Genomic DNA, 22,722 nt, shown 5'->3' with positions numbered 1-22,722 from the left:
GAGCCGATTCACGGGATAACCCGAGAGCCGATCGAGGCTCGTATTTAACGTTTACATGTATGCCCTGCAGGAACTAAGCGAGGCAATCTCATCACCTTCCCGACCGGGTATAGGTCGGGTGGCACGCCCCTGCACTTCGCAACGCCGCGTGTGACCAGAAGAGCATTGCGGGCCGTCGCTCGGAGGGGTCTCAGCCAGCCGCAGCTCTAGGCTCCCCCCGGCTCTACAGTGTTGACAAGGCCGCTGCCCGCCGGTGGGTTTTGGCAGTCAACAAGCGCCTGTCAAATGCCGACGTATTTTTGAGGTGCAGAATGTTTCGATTTCGTTGGAACGAATTGGGCAACAAGCGCTCACAGCGTGCTTCATTGCATGCATGTACGTGAATTCTCCAGGGTATGGTGACATATTTTCTCCTTTTGAGAAATAAGTGTTGCAGATTTATATGTATCTAAATGTATTTTAATGTGTAGATACGTGTGAATCTACACAAATCTACCCCGTGCACGGTATGTACAATTTGCAAACCAAAAAAACATTAAATATGCAAAAAAAATGTACACAAATTTACACTTGATCTCGAATGGATGTAGTCCTCGCTACGTTTCATAATTCATGCCGTGATTTAAGTTAACATACAATTATAATCATGAAAAAAATAATGTAATGGAGATAGCACTTTTCATGATTGCGAACACTTTGCTCGGCTCATTGTCTCACACATTCGGGGCAAAGCAGCATCGGCGGCGGAGCGCTGCCTAGTTGGCCAAGTCCGTTGAATATGCAGCCGACCACAGTCGAGGCTGTCAATGTTGCCCGTGGTGCGTAACGTAGTTGCAGTGAATTTCGCACCCAATAATGTTAGGGCATCTTCTGAGGCCCGACGCAAAACGGACACGAAAAGTGACCACACGCGTCCATTTGTGTCGGATCACGGAGGTCTTCATGCCACGACCGGCTGTTTGCATCTGGGGTGCACGCAGTAGTTCCATGTATTTCACATTTCCTATTTTTTTTTCATTGATAAAACAATATATATAGCGTGAAAAGTAAAAAACATGAAGATATAAAAAAGGCCATGGATTGCTAAACTCTAGCTTACGCCTCACCGTCGCTAGGAACCTAGGTCAAGTTGACGAGGTTCGAGGTCACCCATGGCTAGTTTAGAACCGAAGGAGCAAATGCCGGTGCAGCCGGTGGTGGAGGTGGAGGTCGAGCGGCGACAGGGGAGGCGGCACGGAGGCCTGCAACGCAAAGTTGAAGACCTCTTCCTCCGACAGGCCTGCAGGCATGTGGTCGACGGTGTACCGGGACATTGACGGCGGCATGAGTGATACGAGGATGCCGGCTCCTCGCTGTCACCACCTACTTTATACTACGTTCACGAAAGACGGTTTTTGACCGCAGCTAGCCCGTGATGGAGGGATCTCAGCAACTGCTAGGTGTAGTAGCAGCATGTGAGCGTGGAAAAGGAACAAGACTCAACTTGTGCCCTGCAATGCTGTGAAGGAAGGAAAGGTGCCCAAGTGGAGTGTAAACAATATCCAGTAGACGAGCGTCTATTGGTGGACGGAAGAGAACCGGTCGGGACAAGTCAAAGCAGAAGGGAGGGAAAGGTGGGTGGTGTGGGGCGGTGGCGCCCATTAATTTCCATGGAAAGCTTGAAAGGCCTTTTGTCCTGCACGAGAGAAAGATAGAGAGAGAGGGAAGCAAGCAAAGGAAAAAAAAAACGAGGGAAGCCAACACGCTAGCACAGACCAGGGGCGCGCAAGGCGCCAAAAAAGCATGCTGGATTCTCCACCACCACTAGTACACACTAGCCAACAAAGCCAAAAACAAAACCAGGGAAAATCCAAGCCAAGCCATCCACATCCAGCTCTGTTCATCATGCCTACGTGTGTGGCGCGGCCGGCTGCCAAGTCGCCCGAAACCCAGCCAAGACTCGTGCCGACACCCTCCGTTCACGCACCGCCACGCCACGCCACTTAATCACGCACGGACACCCTTTCGCGTCCGAGGCCACGTCGTCGTTGGATCGACGCGCCCGGCAATGATCGGCGGGCGCGTGACGACGAGCGTCGCAGTGCGCGCAGGTGACGCACCAAAGCACCGCTCTTCGGACCGATGCGCGCGCTCGCAGAGGAGGACAGAGCCATTCGCGTTGGCGTCCGCGGCCGGCGCCGGCTCGCCGCTCGTCGCGCCAGCCGCGCGCACTCCAGGCCGCCGAAGCTCGAACAGATGATAGGCAGGCGTGACGACGAGCGGGCGAGCGAGCGGCTCCGGTGGCGGCCGAGCGGAGACGAGTGGAGCGCGGGCTACCTACCGTACACGCGCTCGCGTCCTCTTCGCGTCACGCCGTCGCTAGCTCCCATCATTCCACGCACTAGCACTACCTTGCTTGCTCGCTCTTTGGACCGACCGATCGATGGATCCACCGGCCGACGAACACTTTGATGATGCGTATCCAAGCCAAGATTCTGCTTAGATTTGGAAACAACCGACGGCGTACTTCCAGCCACGTGATCGAAACGTGTTTCTTGGAGGGACAACACATTCTTGCATACTATTAGGAGCATGCATGAGTTGCTACAGTTTCACTTCCAATTACACTCCCCGTTAACTCTAACAATCGTCATTATATTTACTCCCTTACACGCGTGACTCTGACTCATTGACACATTTAGCATTTCAACATGGACCAACTCGTCTAGGTGAGCGGCATTTTATTACGCAAGATGAGGACACGGATACAGAGCACCAAGACTTCGCCAATGACACTCGCCGTCGTGCCGGTGAAGAGTTGGTTTCTTCTCCTCCCGCAAGTCGATCCAACTCCACCATTTTCTACGCGGAGTACAACACCTCTAGATTACACTGAGCGGACTTCGACGATGTCTCTTCCAAGATGAAGGCCAAGGGCAAAGAGGCCATGGAGGAGAGCGAGGAATAAGAGGAAGAAGAGGACTCCTACGACAGTGACGAGTGATCTCTTTGGGACGTTTAGTATGCTCTTCACCCTTTTTGGTGCCTCGATGCTAAAGGGAAAGAAGTTGCTCTACTAGGATCTCCGTTGGGAATTTGCATCGGTTGGGCATTACGTGCATGCGTGTTCCTTTTTGCCCCTTTCGAAATGATGTCCGGGTTATCTTAAGTTGAACTTCTTCCTATCTATTCGCCAACTTTGGCTCGTAATAACTTTAAGTACGTGGTGATGGTGAACTAAGGATATTTTTATCCATTTCTATGTGATGGTTGAATTCTCCCTATATCTATTACCATCTATTGGAGGCATAATGAGTTTCTTGGATGAGTTCTAGATTTTTCAAGCCAAAGGTATGACATCTACTACTAAACTCATATATCTTTGTGTTGATGTGTACTTGTATTCAAATACAATTATTAAACGTGCACACTTTGAGGGGGAGATCTATCTAGATTTTGCAATCTTTGGTTCTTATCATGATATCTATTATGAATTGCAAATTCATGTGCTGTCATTAAACACCAAAAAGAGGGAGATTTAACAAGCTCTACCTCTACTTTTTTATGTGTATGTTAACAACACGCGAATGTATTTTACCATGTGTGCTCAAGTGTGTATGATTCAATTTTAGCACTACCTTTGATGACCCACCGTTTTCCATTGGATGTTTGATCTCTAGTAATGGCAGATGATAATATGTGATGAGATGTGAAGAAAGATGAAGAGAAAAGGAGAAGAATGCTGCTTTTCAGGGGTGCAGATAATTCGGCCTACTGCTGGCCCGACCATCCGACCGCCCTCACCCAAGTGCCTTAGGAACGTACCTGAAGGTGACACGTATGCAGAAAAAGTTCGGGGCAGATGGTATTTTCATTCGGCCCTTGATACTTTTTACGTCTGGCCCTAATGTCGTAAGTTGACCAGCTCGCAGAGGCTAGGGCGGACGTAAATTCCATCTGGCCCCCGGATGGTATTTACATCCGGTCCCCATACCGTAAGTTGGCCAGATCCCAGAAGCTAGTGCGGAAGCAAACTTTATTCGCCCCCCGGAAATTCCCAATATCCGGGGGCTTCCGAATCATCTGGCCCTATCTTCAACACCGCGAACGCCGGATCATCAGCGGCGGGGGGGGGGGGGGGGGGGGGATGCGTGTAGTTGACACGTCCGTTGGGAACCCCAAGAGGAAGGTGTGATGCGCACAGCGGCAAGTTTCCCTCAGTAAGAAACCAAGGTTTAATCGAACCAGTAGGAGTCAAGAAGCACGTTGAAGGTTGATGGCGGCGGGATGTAGTGCGGCGCAACACCGGAGATTCCGGCGCCAACGTGGAACCTGCACAACACAACCAAAGTACTTTGCCCCAACGAAACGAGTGAGGTTGTCAATCTCACCGGCTTGCTGTAACAAAGGATTAACCGTATTGTGTGGAAGATGATTGTTTGCGAGAGAAAACGAGTAAAACAAGTATTGCGACGAGATTTGTATTTCGGTATTAAAAGAATGACCGGGGTCCACAGTTCACTAGAGGTGTCTCTCCCATAAGATAAAAGCATGTTGGGTGAACAAATTACAGTCGGGCAATTGACAAATAGAGAGGGCATAACAATGCACATACATGTCATGATAAGTATAGTGAGATTTAATTGGGCATTACGACAAAGTACATAGACCGCCATCCAACTGCATCTATGCCTAAAAAGTCCACCTTCGAGGTTATCGTCCGAACCCCTTCCAGTATTAAGTTGCAAAGCAACGAGACAATTGCATTAAGTATGGTGCGTAATGTAATCAACAACTACATCCTCGAACATAGCGCCAATGTTTTATCCCTAGTGGCAACAAGCACAACACAACCTTAGAACTTTCCGTCACTTGTCCAGGTGTCAATGCGGGCATGAACCCACTATCGAGCATAAATACTCCCTCTTGGAGTTAAAAGCAAAAACTTGGCCGAGCCTCTACTAATAACGGAGAGCATGCAAGATCATAAACAACACATATGTAATAACTTGATAATTAACATAACATGGTATTCTCTATCCATCGGATCCCGACAAACACAACATAGAGTATTACAGATAGATGATCTTGATCATGTTAGGCAGCTCACAAGATCCAACAATGAAGCACAATGAGGAGAAGACAACCATCTAGCTACTGCTATGGACCCATAGTCCGGGGGTGAACTACTCACTCATCACTCCGGAGGCGACCATGGCGGTGTAGAGTCCTCCGGGAGATGAATCCCCTCTCCGGCAGGGTGCCGGAGGAGATCTCCGGAATCCCCCGAGATGGGATCGGCGGCGGCGGCGTCTCGGTAAGGTTTTCCGTATCGTGGTTTTTCGCATCGGGGGTTTCGCGACGGAGGCTTTAAGTAGGCGGAAGGGCAGCAGTCGGGGGCCGACGAGGGGCCCACACCACGGGCGGCGCGGGCCCCCCTTGGCCGCGCCGCCTTGTGGTTTGGCCACCTCGTGGCCCCACTTCGTATGCTCTTCGGTCTTCCGGAAGGTTCGTGGCGAAATAGGCCCCTGGGTCTTTGTTTCGTCCAATTCCGAGAATATTTCGTTACTAGGATTTCTGAAACCAAAAACAGCGAGAAAACGACGAAGCGGCACTTCGGCATCTTGTTAATAGGTTAGTTCCGGAAAATGCACGAATATGACATAAAGTGTGCATAAAACATGTAGGTATCATCAATAATATGGCATAGAACATAAGAAATTATCGATACGTCGGAGACGTATCAAGCATCCCCAAGCTTAGTTCTCGCTCGTCCCGAGCGGGTAAAACGATAACAAAGATAATTTACGAAGTGATATGCCATCATAACCTTGATCATACTATTTGTAAACATATGTAGTGAATGCAGCGATCAAAACAATGGTAATGACATGAGTAAACAAGTGAATCATAAAGCAAAGACTTTTCATGAATAGTACTTCAAGACAAGTATTAATAAGTCTTGCATAAGAGTTAACTCATAAAGCAATAAATCAAAGTAAAGGCATTGAAGCAACACAAAAGAAGATTAAGTTTCAGCGGGTGCTTTCAACTTGTAACATGTATATCTCATGGATAATTGTCAACATAGAGTAATATAACAAGTACAATATGCAAATATGTAGGAATCAATGCATAGTTCACACAAGTGTTTGCTTCTTGAGGTGGAGAGAGATAGGTGAACCGACTCAACATAAAAGTAAAAAGAATGGTCCTTCAAAGAGGAAAGCATCGATTGCTATATTTGTGCTAGAGCTTTTATTTTGAAAACATGAAACAATTTTGTCAACGGTAGTAATAAAGCATATGAGTTATGAAAGTTATATCTTACAAGTTGCAAGCCTCATGCATAGTATACTAATAGTGCCCGCACCTTGTCCTAATTAGCTTGGACTACCGGATCTTTGCAATGCACATGTTTTAACCAAGTGTCACAATGGGGTACCTCCATGCCGCCCTGTACAAAGGTCTAAGGAGAAAGCTCGCATTTTGGATTTCTCGCTTTTGATTATTCTCAACTTAGACATCCATACCGGGACAACATGGACAACGAGATAATGGACTCCTCTTTAATGCATAAGCATGTGGCAACAATTATTATTCTCATATGAGATTGAGGATATATGTCCAAAACTGAAACTTCCACCATGATTCATGGCTTTAGTTAGCGGCCCAATGTTCTTCTCTAACAATATGCATGCTCCAACCATTAAGGTGGTAGATCTCTCTTACTGCAGACAAGACGGACATGCATAGCAACTCACATGATATTCAACAAAGAATAGTTGATGGCGTCCCCATTAGCATGGTTATCGCACAACAAGCAACTTAATAAGAGATAAAGTGCATAAGTACATATTCAATACCACAATAGTTTTTAAGCTATTTGTCCCATGAGCTATATATTGCAAAGGTGAATGATGGAATTTTAAAGGTAGCACTCAAGCAATTTACTTTGGAATGGCGGATAAATACCATGTAGTAGGTAGGTATGGTGGACACAAATGGTATAGTGGTTGGCTCAAGGATTTTGGATGCATGAGAAGTATTCCCTCTCGATACAAGGTTTAGGCTAGCAAGGTTATTTGAAACAAACACAAGGATGAACGGTGCAGCAAAACTCACATAAAAGACATATTGTAAACATTATAAGACTCTACACAGTCTTCCTTGTTGTTCAAAACTCAATACTAGATATTATCTAGACTCTAGAGAAACCAAATATGCAAACCAAATTAGCAAGCTCTAAGTGTTTCTTCATTAATGGGTGCAAAGTATATGATGCAAGAGCTTAAACATGAGCACAACAATTGCCAAGTATCAAATTATCCAAGACATTTTAGAATTACTACATGTAGCATTTTCCAATTCCAACCATATAACAATTTAACGAAGAAGAAACTTCGCCATGAATACTATGAGTAGAGCCTAAGGACATACTTGTCCATATGCTACAGCGGAGCGTGTCTCTCTCCCATAAAGTGAATGCTAGGATCTATTTTATTCAAACAAAACAAAAAACAAAAACAAACCGACGCTCCAAGCAAAGTGCATAAGATGTGACGGAATAAAAATATAGTTTCAGGGGAGGAACTTGATAATGTTGTCGATGAAGAAGGGGATGCCTTGGGCATCCCCAAGCTTAGACGCTCGAGTCTTCTTAGAATATGCAGGGGTGAACCACCGGGGCATCCCCAAGCTTAGAGCTTTCACTCTCCTTGATCATATTGCATCATACTCCTCTCTTGATCCTTGAAAACTTCCTCCACACCAAACTCGTAACAACTCATTAGAGGGTTAGTGCATAATAAAAATTCACATGTTCAGAGGTGACACAATCATTCTTAACTCTTCTGGACATTGCATAAAGCTACTGGACATTAATGGATCAAAGAAATTCATCCAACATAGCAGAAGAGGCAATGCAAAATAAAAGGCAGAATCTGTCAAAACAGAACAGTCCGTAAAGATGGATTTTATTAGGCCACCAGACTTGCTCAAATGAAAAATGCTCAAATTTAATGAAAGTTGCGTACATATCTGAGGATCATGCACGTAAATTGGCTTAATTTTCTGAGCTACCTACAGGGAGGTAGACCCAGATTCGTGACAACAAAGAAATCTGGAACTGCGCAGTAATCCAAATCTAGTACTTACTTTTCTATCAAAGACTTTACTTGGCACAACAAAACTTAAAACTAAGATAAGGAGAGGTTGCTACAGTAGTAAACAACTTCCAAGACACAAATTTAAAACAAAAATACTGGAGTAAAAACATGGGTTGTCTCCCATAAGCGCTTTTCTTTAACGCCTTTCCGCTAGGCGCAGAAAGTGTATATCAAGTAACATCAAAAGATGAAGCATCAACATCATAATTTGTTCTAATAATAGAATCATAAGGTAACTTCATTCTCTTTCTAGGGAAGTGTTCCATACCTTTCTTGAGAGGAAATTGATATTTAATATTACCTTCCTTCATATCAATAGTAGCACCAACGGTTCGAAGAAAAGGTCTTCCCAATATAATGGGGCAAGATGCATTGCATTCAATATCCAAGACAACAAAATCAACGGGGACAAGGTTATTGTTAACCATAATATGAACATTATCAACCTTCCCCAAAGGTTTCTTTTTAGCATTATCAGCGAGATTAACATCCAAATAACAATTTTTCAATGGTGGCAAGTCAAGCATATCATAGACTTTCTTAGGCATAACAGAAATACTTGCACCAAGATCACATAAAGCATTACAATCAAAATCTTTGACTCTCATTTTAATGATGGGCTCCCAACCATCCTCTAGCTTTCTAGGAATAGAAGTTTCAAGTTTTAGTTTTTCTTCTCTAGCTTTTATGAGAGCATTTGTAATATGTTTTGTGAAAGCCAAGTTTACAGCGCTAGCATTGGGACTCTTAGCAAGTTTTTGCAAGAACTTTATAACTTCAGAGATGTGGCAATCATCAAAATCTAAATCATTACAATCTAAAGCAATGGGATTATCATCCCCAAGGTTGGAAAAAATTTCAGCAGTTTTATCACAGGCAGTTTCAGCAGTTTTAGCAGTTTCAGGTAATTTTGCGCGCTTTGCACTAGGAGTAGAAGCATTGCCAACACCAATTATTTTACCATTGATAGTAGGAGGTGCAGCAACATGTGAATCATTAGCATTGCTAGTGGTGGTGATAGTCCAAACTTTAGCTACATTTTCCTCTTTAGCTAGTTTTTCATTTTCTTCTCTATCCCACCTAGCACGCAGTTCAGCCATTAATCTTATATTCTCATTAATTCTAACTTGGATGGAATTTTCTGTAGTAACAATTTTATTTTCAATATCCCTATTAGGCATAACTTTCGATTTCAAAAGATCAACATCAGAGGCAAGACTATCAACTCTAGAAACAAGAATATCAATTTTATTGAGCTTTTCCTCAACAGATTTGTTAAAGGCAGTTTGTGTACTAATAAATTCTTTAAGCATGGCTGCAAGTCCAGGGGGTGTATTCCTATTATTGTTGTAAGAATTCCCATAAGCATTAGCATAACCGTTACCATTATTATAAGGATATGGCCTATAGTTATTAGTAGAATTGTTCCGATAAGCATTGTTGTTGAAATTATTATTTTTAATGAAGTTTACATCAACATGTTCTTCTTGGGCAACCAATGAAGCTAATGGAACATTATTAAGATCAACATTAGTCCTATCATTCGCAAGCATAGACATAATAGCATCAACCTTATCATTCAAGGAAGAGGATTCTTCAACAGAATTTACCTTCTTACCTTGTGGAGCTCTTTCCGTGTGCCATTCAGAGTAATTAACCATCATATTATCAAGAAGCTTTGTTGCTTCACCAAGAGTGATGGACATAAAGGTACCTCCAGCGAGCTGAATCCAATAAATTCCGCGAAGAAAAATTTAGTCCTGCATAGAAGGTTTGGATGATCATCCAAGTAGTCGGTCCATGGGTTGGGCAATTTTTAACCAGAGATTTCATTCTTTCCCAAGCTTGAGCAACATGTTCATTATCCAATTGTTTAAAATTCATTATGCTACTCCTCAAAGATATAATTTTAGCAGGGGGATAATATCTACCAATAAAAGCATCCTTGCATTTAGTCCATGAATCAATACTATTCTTAGGCAGAGATAGCAACCAACCTTTAGCTCTTCCTCTTAATGAGAAAGGAAACAATTTTAATTTTATAATGTCACCATCTACATCTTTATATTTTTGCATTTCACATAGTTCAACAAAATTATTGAGATGGGCAGCGAGCATCATCGGAACTAACACCGAGAAAATTGCTCTCTCATGACAAGATTAAGTAAAGCCAGGTTTAATTTCAAAGAATTCTGCTGTAGTAGCAGGTGGAGCAATATGTGTGCATAGGAAATCATTATTATTTGTGCTAGTGAAGTCACACAACTTAGTATTTTCAGGGTTGGCCATTTTAGCAGTAGTAAATAAAGCAAACTAGATAAAGTAAATGCAAGTAAACTAATTTTTTGTGTTTTTGATATAGAGTGCAAGACAGTAAATAAAGTAAAACTAGCAACTAATTTTTTTGTGTTTTGATATAATGCAGCAAACAAAGTAGTAAATAAAATAAAGCAAGACAAAAACAAAGTAAAGAGATTGAGAAGTGGAGACTCCCTTGCAGGTGTGTCTTGATCTCCCCGGCAACGGCGCCGGAAATTTGCTTGATGCGTGTAGTTGACACGTCCGTTGGGAACCCCAAGAGGAAGGTGTGATGCGCACGACGGCAAGTTTCCCTCGATAAGAAACCAAGGTTTAATCGAACCGAGTAGGAGTCAAGAAGCACGTTGAAGGTTGATGGCGGCGGGATGTAGTGCGGCGCAACACCGGAGATTCCGGCGCCAACGTGGAACCTGCACAACACAACCAAAGTACTTTGCCCCAACGAAACAGTGAGGTTGTCAATCTCACCGGCTTGCTGTAACAAAGGGTTAACCGTATTGTGTGGAAGATGATTGTTTGCAGAGAAAACAGTAAAACAAGTATTGCAGCAGATTTGTATTTCAGTATTAAAAGAATGACCGGGGTCCACAGTTCACTAGAGGTGTCTCTCCCATAAGATAAAAGCATGTTGGGTGAACAAATTACAGTCGGGCAATTGACAAATAGAGAGGGCATAACAATGCACATACATGTCATGATAAGTATAGTGAGATTTAATTGGGCATTACGACAAAGTACATAGACCGCCATCCAACTGCATCTATGCCTAAAAAGTCCACCTTCGAGGTTATCGTCCGAACCCCTTCCGGTATTAAGTTGCAAAGCAACGAGACAATTGCATTAAGTATGATGCGTAATGTAATCAACAACTACATCCTCGGACATAGCGCCAATGTTTTATCCCTAGTGGCAACAGGCACAACACAACCTTAGAACTTTACATCCATCGTCCCGAGTGTCAATGCGGGCATGAACCCACTATCGAGCATAAATACTCCCTCTTGGAGTTAAAAGCAAAAACTTGGCCGAGCCTCTACTAATAACGGAGAGCATGCAAGATCATAAACAACACATATGTAATAACTTGATAATTAACATAACATGGTATTCTCTATCCATCGGATCCCGACAAACACAACATAGAGTATTACGGATAGATGATCTTGATCATGTTAGGCAGCTCACAAGATCCAACAATGAAGCACAATGAGGAGAAGACAACCATCTAGCTACTCGCTATGGACCCATAGTCCAGGGGTGAACTACTCACTCATCACTCCGGAGGCGACCATGGCGGTGTAGAGTCCTCCGGGAGATGAATCCCCTCTCCGACGAGGTGCCGGAGGAGATCTCCGGAATCCCCGAGATGGGATCGGCGGCGGCGGCGTCTCGGTAAGGTTTTCCGTATCGTGGTTTTTCGCATCGGGGGTTTCGCGACGGAGGCTTTAAGTAGGCGGAAGGGCGAGTCGGGGGCGACGAGGGGCCCACACCACAGGGCGGCGCGGCCCCCCTGGCCGCGCCGCCTTGTGGTTTGGCCACCTCGTGGCCCCACTTCGTATGCTCTTCGGTCTTCGGAAGGTTCGTGGCGAAATAGGCCCCTGGGTCTTTGTTTCGTCCAATTCGAGAATATTTCGTTACTAGGATTTCTGAAACCAAAAACAGCAGAAAACGACGAAGCGGCACTTCGGCATCTTGTTAATAGGTTAGTTCCAGAAAATGCACGAATATGACATAAAGTGTGCATAAAACATGTAGGTATCATCAATAATATGGCATAGAACATAAGAAATTATCGATACGTCGGAGACGTATCAAGGGGGCGGGGTTCCTGATGCTGCAACGGCTACATCTCGCCTACATGATATAAAAGGGGGAGCCTTATTCCTCCTCACATCCGATCTGACTGACACGAAGAACACACTCTCTCCTCCATAGTTCTTGAGCTTCAACTGCGTAGATCTCCCTCCCTAGCCAATCAAATCACACCAAACTTTGGGATTCGAAGGATGAGGATTAGAAATTTCGTGATTCCCAAATCTTTCCTTTGTGGAGTTGAAAATCCTAGATCTCCTTTGTGGGGCTCCTTGTTGTCCAGGGCATCTAGAGCTTATATCTTGTTGTGACTAGTTCGTGATGTCGTTGGAAGCCTTTGTGTCTTTTGTGGAGTCGTGCCTCAAACTTGTGTGAAGGTTAGCCACCTCGATCGTACTTGTTAGTGGAGAGTTCAGTACGCCTTTGTGGTGTGCTCACGAGATATAACGTGACAACTTTGTGGCGGTTGGCACCTTTGTGGTTCCACACCTACTCAACTGTACGTTTTCTTGTAGAAGTAACTATGGGAAATATATCGCGTCTCATCTCCGATTGCTCCCCGGTTGTACCACTTCCACTTCCTCACACTCTTTTACTTTGTTTTCGATTCCTTGTTTGCATCGCCATGCTTCCGCCATAAAAATTGGAAACCTAAAAATTATGTAGCGCCTATTCAACCACTGCGCCTTCTAGACGTTCACATTGCCCTTTCGAGTACTATTTTACTATGCATGCATCACTTCCAAGTATTTTACAAATGCATGTTTGAATACCAAGGATTATTAGCCGAGAGGTGCGGAGGAATACCTCCACCCCTATGGAGATACTCACTAGTATATGGTGCACCCCCGCTTACAATACTATATGCATCTTGGTTATCACCAAGATTATGAAGCTTAGCCCACATTAGAAGAAAAAAATTTATAGGTTGGGAACTGTACCCCACTATTTCAATCAAGTGATTTTGAAAACCTTGGCAAGTGATTTTGAAAAGGGATTTTGATGTGGCAAAGATGAACGAGAATGATGGTTTTTAAGAAACTGGCAGTGCATATAATTGTTTGCCACACCAACTTTCTCCCATACAACTACAATACCCCTATTTGGGACAGGGCTTAACTAAGTGGATTGTTCATTTTAGTATGGGCATTCATGATTTGTTGGGGGAGTCGTCTACTAACGACCGGTATGCATGCAACCTGATGGTTAAGTACAGGGCAAATAATATGTCCACGTGATACCACTGTGGTATATCATTGAAAATATACCATGACTATCAGATTGTATTTCTTTGACATTTTACTTTGCATTCTTTGATTTTGTTTTCAAAATAGGGTCAAGATTGTGTGCACATCTTTCCATAGAAATTTCTTGAACCTTTCAACACCCTTTGTGGCTATTACATAGAATCTTACTTGGCCAATTTAAAATAATATTTGGAAAAATTTAGGACAAAATATGACACAATGTTAGTTTAAGTTTGACCTGCATCGGGATATTAGCGAAAATTAATTGAAAGTACAAAAGTAATAAAAAGAATGGCCAAATATTTGTAATATTTGAACAGTCATCATTCAGTATGGTCTATTTTGTGTGAGAAAATAGAGTGGTTCCATTTTATACCATATTATGTGTACTTGCTTTAGAAAAATCATTATTTTTGGTAGAAAATGGAAAATCTTTTTCCTTAAAAGTTCAAAACTCCTTTTTTCTATATTTGGCATGCCAAGACCCATTTTGTGCTATTTAAGGTGGCATTACGACGCACCATACAATGGATAATCGCATGAATGCCCATGCATGATATTTTTGTATGAAAAAATCATATCACACATAGAACGACTTCACGGCCAAGGATTGTATTTTTTTTTGACATTTTTAATTATGTTTTTTTTTCAGAACGTGCGCCACATCTTTCCTTAGCAGTGAATTGAATCTTCCTGCATATAATCTTACTTGGATATTTTTGATGGCATTTTGTTTTGTCTTTTTGATGACCAAGCTCTAACACACTTGTAGTTTAAAATTGGCTTACTTTTGGAAATTTTATCAAAATTAATTTAAATATGCAAAAGTAGTAAAAAATGTCTTTAAAATCTTGAATCTCCTTTTCGCCGCAAAAAATGTAATGATTTCATATGTGGTGCAAAACGGCCTCAACGAATCTGGAAACCCCCTAACCGTGTTGACCCTAAGACCAATTTCATCGTCGTAAACACGCCCATCCCCTGTGTCACCCTTGAACATTTCGGCGTCTCTGAGAACCAGTCCCCAGTTTGTTGTCATGATCGCACAACCATCCTTCTTGCCCATCTGGACTTGATGAACACCGTTGTAATTCTAGTTGGTGACGGGCAGAAAATCGTTTTTATTTTTTAAGATTCAGCTGCGATAAGAAAATCGTTTCTTGAAGAAATGTCTCGATCGAGATATTTTCTTCAAACGAATCTACAGATATTTTCAGATTGTAACCATGTGTGAGTTCTCGAAGGTTCACCCTTAACTGAATGTACGTCTCACTATTCACACGATTGTCGGTTTCTTGGCTGTCCAAGCTAAGATTTCTTTGTCAGGCCCTTCAATTAAATCCCCGTCTCCAATGCTTACAGATGCGAATAAATGAGGTCGATCGGTAGGTTTGCGATTGAGAAATCGTTTTACACATGCCCTACCAGAAGGACTGGTACGCTACACCAGGCAAAGGCTGGCGGGAGGTACAACTGAACCAACCAAGCCAAAAAAATAAATTAAACGAGGCTTGAGATTATTTCTTGCAGAAAGATTTGGATGCGGTACGACCTTGGGGCACACAATTGTACCGCGCGGAACGGGACACATGGCGCCACTGTTTTAGCACTGTTCCGGTCTGCTGGCTGGTGCGGTGCTACCAACACGCCACACACACTCATTCACTCACTCCTTGATTATTTTTTTCGTGGATTAATAGTGCGGCTGAGCTGATGGTACAGTAGAAGTGAAACAATAATTGGCGTCGATGTTCGCAGCAGCAGTGTACTGGTTTTCAGAGTGAGCTGCTGATTCCAGAGCAAGATGTGAGGGAAGCAGAGGTCGGCTTTACCCGTGCATGGACAGGGGAGGCATGCCGTCGCCTCAGCGGGAAAACAATCTGCTTTCACGGCCGAAAAGACCACGAAAATTCGTGCACACTCGTCCTTATTTTCCCAGTTGGATGTCTACCGAACCGCTCGATGGGAAACGAATCGGAAAATTTTAGCGCGGCGCTGGCTAGGTGCGGCGTGACGCCGGCCGGCCGGCGGTGGTGACAAGAGTGCCACGGAAGCAGAAGCAGAGGTATTGGATGGTGAAAGCCCAAGAAAACTACAGTCTACAAAGAAAAACGGCGAGCTTTGTGTTTGGCGTGGTATAAAATCTTGACTTTGTAGAGAGGGCGAGACGGAGTGGGCATCCTGCACGGCGCACTTGCCGGATACTGATAGTAAATGAGAAACAGCGTGTCAGCAGCAGGGAGGACCCGTTTGTCTTTTTCCGGGAGACTTGTGCCACCTTTCCCCAGCGTCAATGTTTTCTTCAACCGCTGCGCTCCGTGACTTTAAAGCTCACGACAAAGCCTGTCGATGATGGAGTGGAGTAGGCTGCAGCCCTTCCTTCTCTGAATTTTTAAACCGCGCGCTATACGAACATCATTTGTAGATTTACGCGAAGTACGCATCAGTGAGCCAGCGAGGAACGGTTTTACTTTCGGCGTGAGAGTGGTTTTGATCGTTCGAGCCTCGCTCGTGCTGCGTGCACCTTGTGCAACTTCCGCGTTCGAAATGGATAGGGATATTCCGCTAGTTGCGCCCGCACCCCATTTTTGTTGTGACACTTACAAGTTTTCAAAAAATGCAAACTATAATTCTAGACATACATTGTGTTGTGTCTTGTGCATCTGTGAAGTTTCATCCAAAAATATGTCAAAATGTGCCGTGACACTATTTACGTACGTCTTCTCTTTTTTACACAGGTCACATTTTGACATATTTTTGGATGAAACTTCACAGATGCACAAGACACAACACAATGTATGTCTAGAATTTTAATTTACATTTTTGGAAACTTAGAAGTGTCACAACAAAAAATGGGGTGCGGGCGCAACTAGTTGCAAATGAGAGTTTCTGTTCTGGATGTGCTGGCTCAGCTAGCTTTCCTTTCCTTGGTTCTAATTATAGGGGGGCCATTGCTACACCTCCTTGTGACCTTGTCTGTCTCTGGCTTCAGCTCATCCCGTACGTACATCTGTATTCCACGGGGCGCCCGGAATAGATATAGCAAGCAATGATCCCTCGTGCAGATGCAAGGATGGCATGCACGCACAGCAGAATAACGCCACATCCATCCATTCATCATACCAGCCTCAACCACGGCCAGCATCAGCGTGAGAGAGGATTGTGGCGAAATCCAGAGCTCAACCACCGTGCCATTCGACGAGATTTACAACGAAGGGGAACGCGACAACTCAAGCTCGCATCGCGGAAAGACAAGTCCGCAACAACTGGCAGGCCCCAAGTACGACCGTCACAGAATTGGCTGCCTAAATTGAGCGTACAAGGTGGATGCCACGTGCTATACTACCAAGGAGGATAAGGACAAACACTTACTATAATCACCTCAATTCATCACTCAAACAACAGTACTCTTAGAGCTGGTTAAAGTGGTTTGCTATTTTTTCGATAAAGAAAATATAGAGATATCGCCAAGATACCAATTACAATTAGCCTCAGCAATAACGTAGTGCCCTAGTGACAATACGTATGCACATAGCCAAAAAAAATTTACATAACAAAGTCCTCCTACATGGACCAGTTCCTTATAACATCCGACCAAACACCACCAAAACAACACCAGAAATCCATCAACTTCAAAAGCGATGCCTCCAAAAAGGAAACACTGCACAAACGCCGTCATCGCCCTGATCAAAGATCATAGGTTTTCACCCCGGAGAAAGGTTGCACTCACAAAACAATGCGAGCTTATAGAGCTGGCTCTCACATGAGATCAAAAACAATAATATAGCCGGCAACCGGCTATAGTAGTTTGTCACATTATTTATAGTCAACTTATAGCTAGCATATACAATGCTGAACTATAAAAATGTACTACTGTTACAATATAAGGCCCACCTTTTAGTTTCACAAAGTTCCTAGAAGCACATTGTAGAGTTGGCTCTTGCATGAGAGCTAACTTCCCTTTTTCTCACGTAATCTTTCTCATCCAACTAAGTACGAATATAATATTTTATGTCTTATAGCATGCTTACTATTGTACTTGCTGTGAGAGCCAATTTATCTCCTGTCTTATATTCTCACTCCTCCAAATAAGCAAATAAAAAATATTTTATCTTTTATAACCAGCTGACTAGATCTTATTATATTGCTCTTACTCCTACCACTAATCCAACTTTGGACACCAAAGCACTGAAACAATACAATACTGTACTGTAGTACAAGTACTAAATGAGTACTAATCCAGCTTAGCACAATGTGCAAATTAAAGAAAGCAAGGAGAAACAGAGGCATATGCGTGCAATCATCTTTTACATTCACCGACACCCAAGTGGAGGGAAAAAGTCCCACAGGGATTGATCAAAGTAGTATTACACGCGTTACAGCATCGGCAGTTCAAACATGTGTATACAGACAAGAGGATCTCAGAATTACATGGAATGAGAGACGAGAAAAGTAAAATAAGAATTTGTACTGCTAGCCTAGACTGGACTGGAAGCATCACCGATCGGTAGTGCGAGCTGAGAGCCGCAGCTGAAAGAATGAACTGCCGCATCAAGAGCAACAAACAAGAGACTCCTCCGTACATCCTTCCTCCCCGCCGATCAGTCGCTGTACATTAGATGTCAATTTCCTCACTGATAGATTGATAGACTGCTGCCAGCAGCTGCGGACGAGGATGAATGCGAAATCATATGCTCCTCTGCATCAACCAAATTGTCAAATGCGGATACGAATTGGACGGAAGGCAGTCGCTTGTGTCGGCCACATGCACAACATGAACAAGATCAATGGGTGGGAGAAGAAGAGGGTGAAATACATGTTGTTTGATTTTCGAAAAAAATGAATACAAATGTTTTCAATTGGATCTTATTGAGCATGTATGTTAACAAAACCAAGCATTTGTCTAAATCTAGATGTAATATTATTTAAATTGCTTTGTGAGACTAGTTGGTATCAAAAGTTTTATTCAAAATATCGTATTCTTTTAGAAATTGAAAGAAAAACATATTGGACCGGTATTATTGGGGTTGCCCGTGTGGGCATCTCGCCTCAAACCTCGGACAGATATGTCGGTACCCTCAAAACGCTTGTCCGACAGCGTAGTTGCCAGACACTACATGGGAACATTGGTAGAGACGCCATTAGGTCTACGTATTAGGGGTGTGTCTAGTAGGATGGGCATTTTTTAAGCTCCGAGAGGATAGCTCTCGGTCGTAGCCCGTTAAAAACAAGCTTCGGTCATGTTTTCACTTCGTTTGGTAGTCCAGAAATACTTTTTGGCATAGCAGAGTCTCAGTCTTTTTGGTTGCATATGAGCACAACTATAGTTTCACCTCTTCTCTACATGGTGACCTTACCTTCCACCTCTCTCCTACCATAACCATCACCACGAGCCACCATCCACGAACCTAGGCACAAGGCCTACCATGAAGACGTAAGAAAATACCAACAATGCCTCCACGGACGATGGTGGTCGTGGCGGTTAAATCATGGATTACCACATCTCACCTACCACAACCACGCCGCCACCGACGAAGCCGGCATAAAACCTACCACGGCGGTGTGTGGAAATACTAACATGCCTCTGCCGATGATGGTGACCACGACGGTTATCACAATGGATTACCACCATTATCCATCCACTTCTACATATACCACTCCCATAAGGTACTAGATTATCAAAAAGGCAAGTGAGAGGTTGGCCAACACTAAACTAGATTTTTTTTCGAAATGGGGGAAATATCGCCCCAGCTTCTGCATCCAAAGGATCCACACGGTTTTTTATTAGATTATTCACCAACACCTTACAAGAGCAATACAAAAGATCAAACTCAAAGCCACCTCGCTAAACCTACATAGGGATGAAGGGGTGACAATTCACCAATTCATATCATCCAAAAATCAAATGTCTTCCCAGGCCGCCCAATAGCAGATGAGAAGCACATCCGGTCAAGCAGACTCTTAGCATACGCCAACGCACACGTCATAGAAGTTGCTACCGCCGTCTTCCTCGACTCCATCTTCAAGAGAGATCATCGCATTGACCATGCCAGACCTGCCATCGATGCCGCCACGGCGCCAGAGGACTCCACCATCCTGCGCATGTCCATCACACTGCATCCGTCCCGAGACACCACTGCACCATGCCGCTCCACCTTAGCACCACCACCATCCGTTGTCTGCTTCGAAAACGATACCCCCAATAGGGAGAACGGCGTTGCGTGCCGCTATCGTGCGATCCGGGAGACCCGGGTCTAAGGTTTTCCCTGGAGCAGCCCAGGCGAAGAAACGCAGACAGACAATGCCTTCAACAAGGTAACGACGAAAGGCGCCGCCATCATCCGACATGACCGAAGTCCGGGCCGGCTTTCACCGGTAGCTGCGCCTCGCCATCGGGAGCTAGGCGACGGATCGCAAGATCCGCCACGACTAGCCACACACTAGCCGATCTCCTCCGGCGGGAGAAAAGACCACCACCGCGGTGCCACGGTCAGCGGCACCTGACGCCCGCCACCTGCCACCAGGTCGGCGCCGTCACCACCATCGCCATCCAGGGCCGCCGCCCTTGGTGTCGTGATCCCAGCTCTTGAGGAGGAGCAGCACGCGATCCACCCCCATCCCCACCCGCCCGGCCATGCCAAGGCGAGGAAGGAGGAGAGGACCGCGCCAGGGTCCGGGGTCGCGCCGCCGCCCCCATCACCGCCCTCTCGGTGAGGCCACGGCGAGGAACGACAGAGAGGGCTGTGCCGCCATGCATGGCCAGGGCCGCGCCGCCTCCCCAACACCGCCCGCCCACGTCGCCATCAACCAGAACCGGGACCATCCCCCGGCGCGGAGGCGTGCCTCCTACCGCCGCACCAGGGGACCACGCGAGGATCCCCGCCGCCCCCATCACCGGCCGCGCCAGGCTTCACCGGCGGCGGCCTCCGGGGGCGACGAGGAGGGGAGGGGAGGGGGAGGGGAAGGCGGCGGCTAGGGTTCGCCCGAGTCACCCTTTGAGGAGGAGGACTTGTGCGTCCGTCTGTCCAACACTAAACTAGATGATTAACAGGTTAAGTGAGAGGTTGATAAACACGATGATAAAATAGTAGACCGGTGAATTAGATGATCAAGAGAGGCAACTGAGAGTTTGACCCAAATGAACGCCAACATGTGCCCAAGTTACAATATACAAGCGATTTGCACACTATCTATCTACATCCATCTAAACAAAACAAAAAATTACAGCTTGAGAGTTGTACTTAATGAGGAGGTCAATCTACCCTACAAAGAAAATTTAATCGGCAAAGCATTTGCGAATCATATCATCGATGCACCTATTTTTCATGTGCAATTTATTTTGATTTGAAACATGGTTGTGTTGACTAGAAGGGAGTATGTGCAACGGTTCAAGAAAATTGGGCGGAAACGGGATAGGGCAGCCTCTACTGAAATTGTCGATTCGGACGTTCGCCTTTGGCCAGGGTGCTTTAAGATCCGTGTTGGACATCCTAGGAATCTATTTAGCACCCACAAGTGGAGATGCACTGGATGGATGTAATTTTTGGCCTGAGGAGTCCCAGATTTCAAAGCTCGGCCAAAATCAGCCAATTATGCCAAATTTTGGCACAATTTCACTATACACAAAACATAAAAAAATTATGACATTGTTCGCCGAGTTTTGGCATTATTTCAACAAAACAAAAGTTCAACAAACACAACATCACGACAACACTAAAAACACAACAAATCATGGTGCTTCAACTATTGTTGCACCCTGCGAGCCCATAGGTGGTCGACCAGATCATTCTGCAGCTCTAGGTGCACACGTGAGTCTCGGATCTCCTGTCGCATAGCTAGGACGGAAGCCCATGATGCTGGCACCTGATCATCAAGCTCTGCAAGAGGACCCTGTCGGTAATACGACTGAAGCAACTCGACCTCAGGAACTGGATGTTTCCACCCATTCTCTATGATTATGTTATGCAATATATCCTTGGCAAATCACACTTCCTTTGGCAGCTAAGGGCGTCTTCACAAATGTTGACCATGTAGGATAGATGTCATCTGCAAGGTAGTATCCCGTGTTGTAGTGGCGCCCATTGATCTCATAGTTCACCGGGGGAAAATGGCCCTCAACATGCTTGGCAAAGATAGGCGAGCACTGCAAAACGTTGATGTCGTTGTTTGAGCTAGTCATTCCAAAGAATGAGTGCCAAATCCAGGTATCATGTGTAGCCACTACCTCAAGTATCACATTACATCCAACTTTGTGGCCTTTGTACATGCCCGCCCAAGCAAATGGAGAGTTATTTCACTTCCAATGCATGCAGTCGATGCCACCAAGCATTTCAGGAAATTCTCCTGCTGCATTGATTGCAAGGATCCTTTTAGTGTCTGCAGCAGTGGGTGATCTCAAATATAGTTCCCCAAACACTGCTATGATTGCCCTGCAAAACTTGTGTAAGCAATCAATGGCGATGCTCTCTGCCATGCACAGATTGTCATTGACACTGTTGCCCAGAGCTCCATATACAAGCAACCTCATAGTGACCATGCACTTATGTAGCGTGGAAAATCCAATCATGCTGGTGCAGTCCGGGCATCGGAAGTAGGGTTTCAAGTCCCGAACGGCATACACAATCTTCAAAAAGATCTCCTGGCTCATCCTGAACCGCCACCGGAATGTTGCTCACGGTGCAACAAATTATCGGCGAAGTAATCGGCGTACAGCTCATCCATGTAAAGTGCATACATGAACTGTGTACTCTATTAACACATATTTCCACATATTTTCAACAAATATGATGTTATTTCCATGTTTTATATTGATTTGTGGGGATTTAGCAATGATCTCCTTTATTTAGGTTATAACTCTGCATAACAAGAAACCCCTATTTTGTGTATAGGTCACTTTTAGAGACCTATATGGAGTCAAATCGAGTTATCATTTCGGGGACGTCATTTCTTTATCAAGAAAACCAACATGGACTCTTGGACTAGACCTGGAGGGGCCTGAGGCCTAAAAGAGACCAGGTGGCGCCCCCAGCAGGGGGCGCGCCAACCACCCTATTTTCGCCGCCGATCGTCTGATTCACTTGATTATTTCGTGAACCGACTTCTTTTGACCTGAAACCACTATATATATGCCCCCGAGGGTTCTCTAGAGGAGAACGCCTCAGAAACACAAAAACACGAAAACGGAGGCTGCTGCAGCG

This window comes from Lolium rigidum, chromosome 4 (assembly GCF_022539505.1).
Source record: "Lolium rigidum isolate FL_2022 chromosome 4, APGP_CSIRO_Lrig_0.1, whole genome shotgun sequence".
Taxonomy (NCBI): Eukaryota; Viridiplantae; Streptophyta; class Magnoliopsida; order Poales; family Poaceae; genus Lolium; species Lolium rigidum.
The sequence above is the reverse complement of the archived record's forward strand: the minus strand, read 5'-3'. Positions refer to the sequence as shown.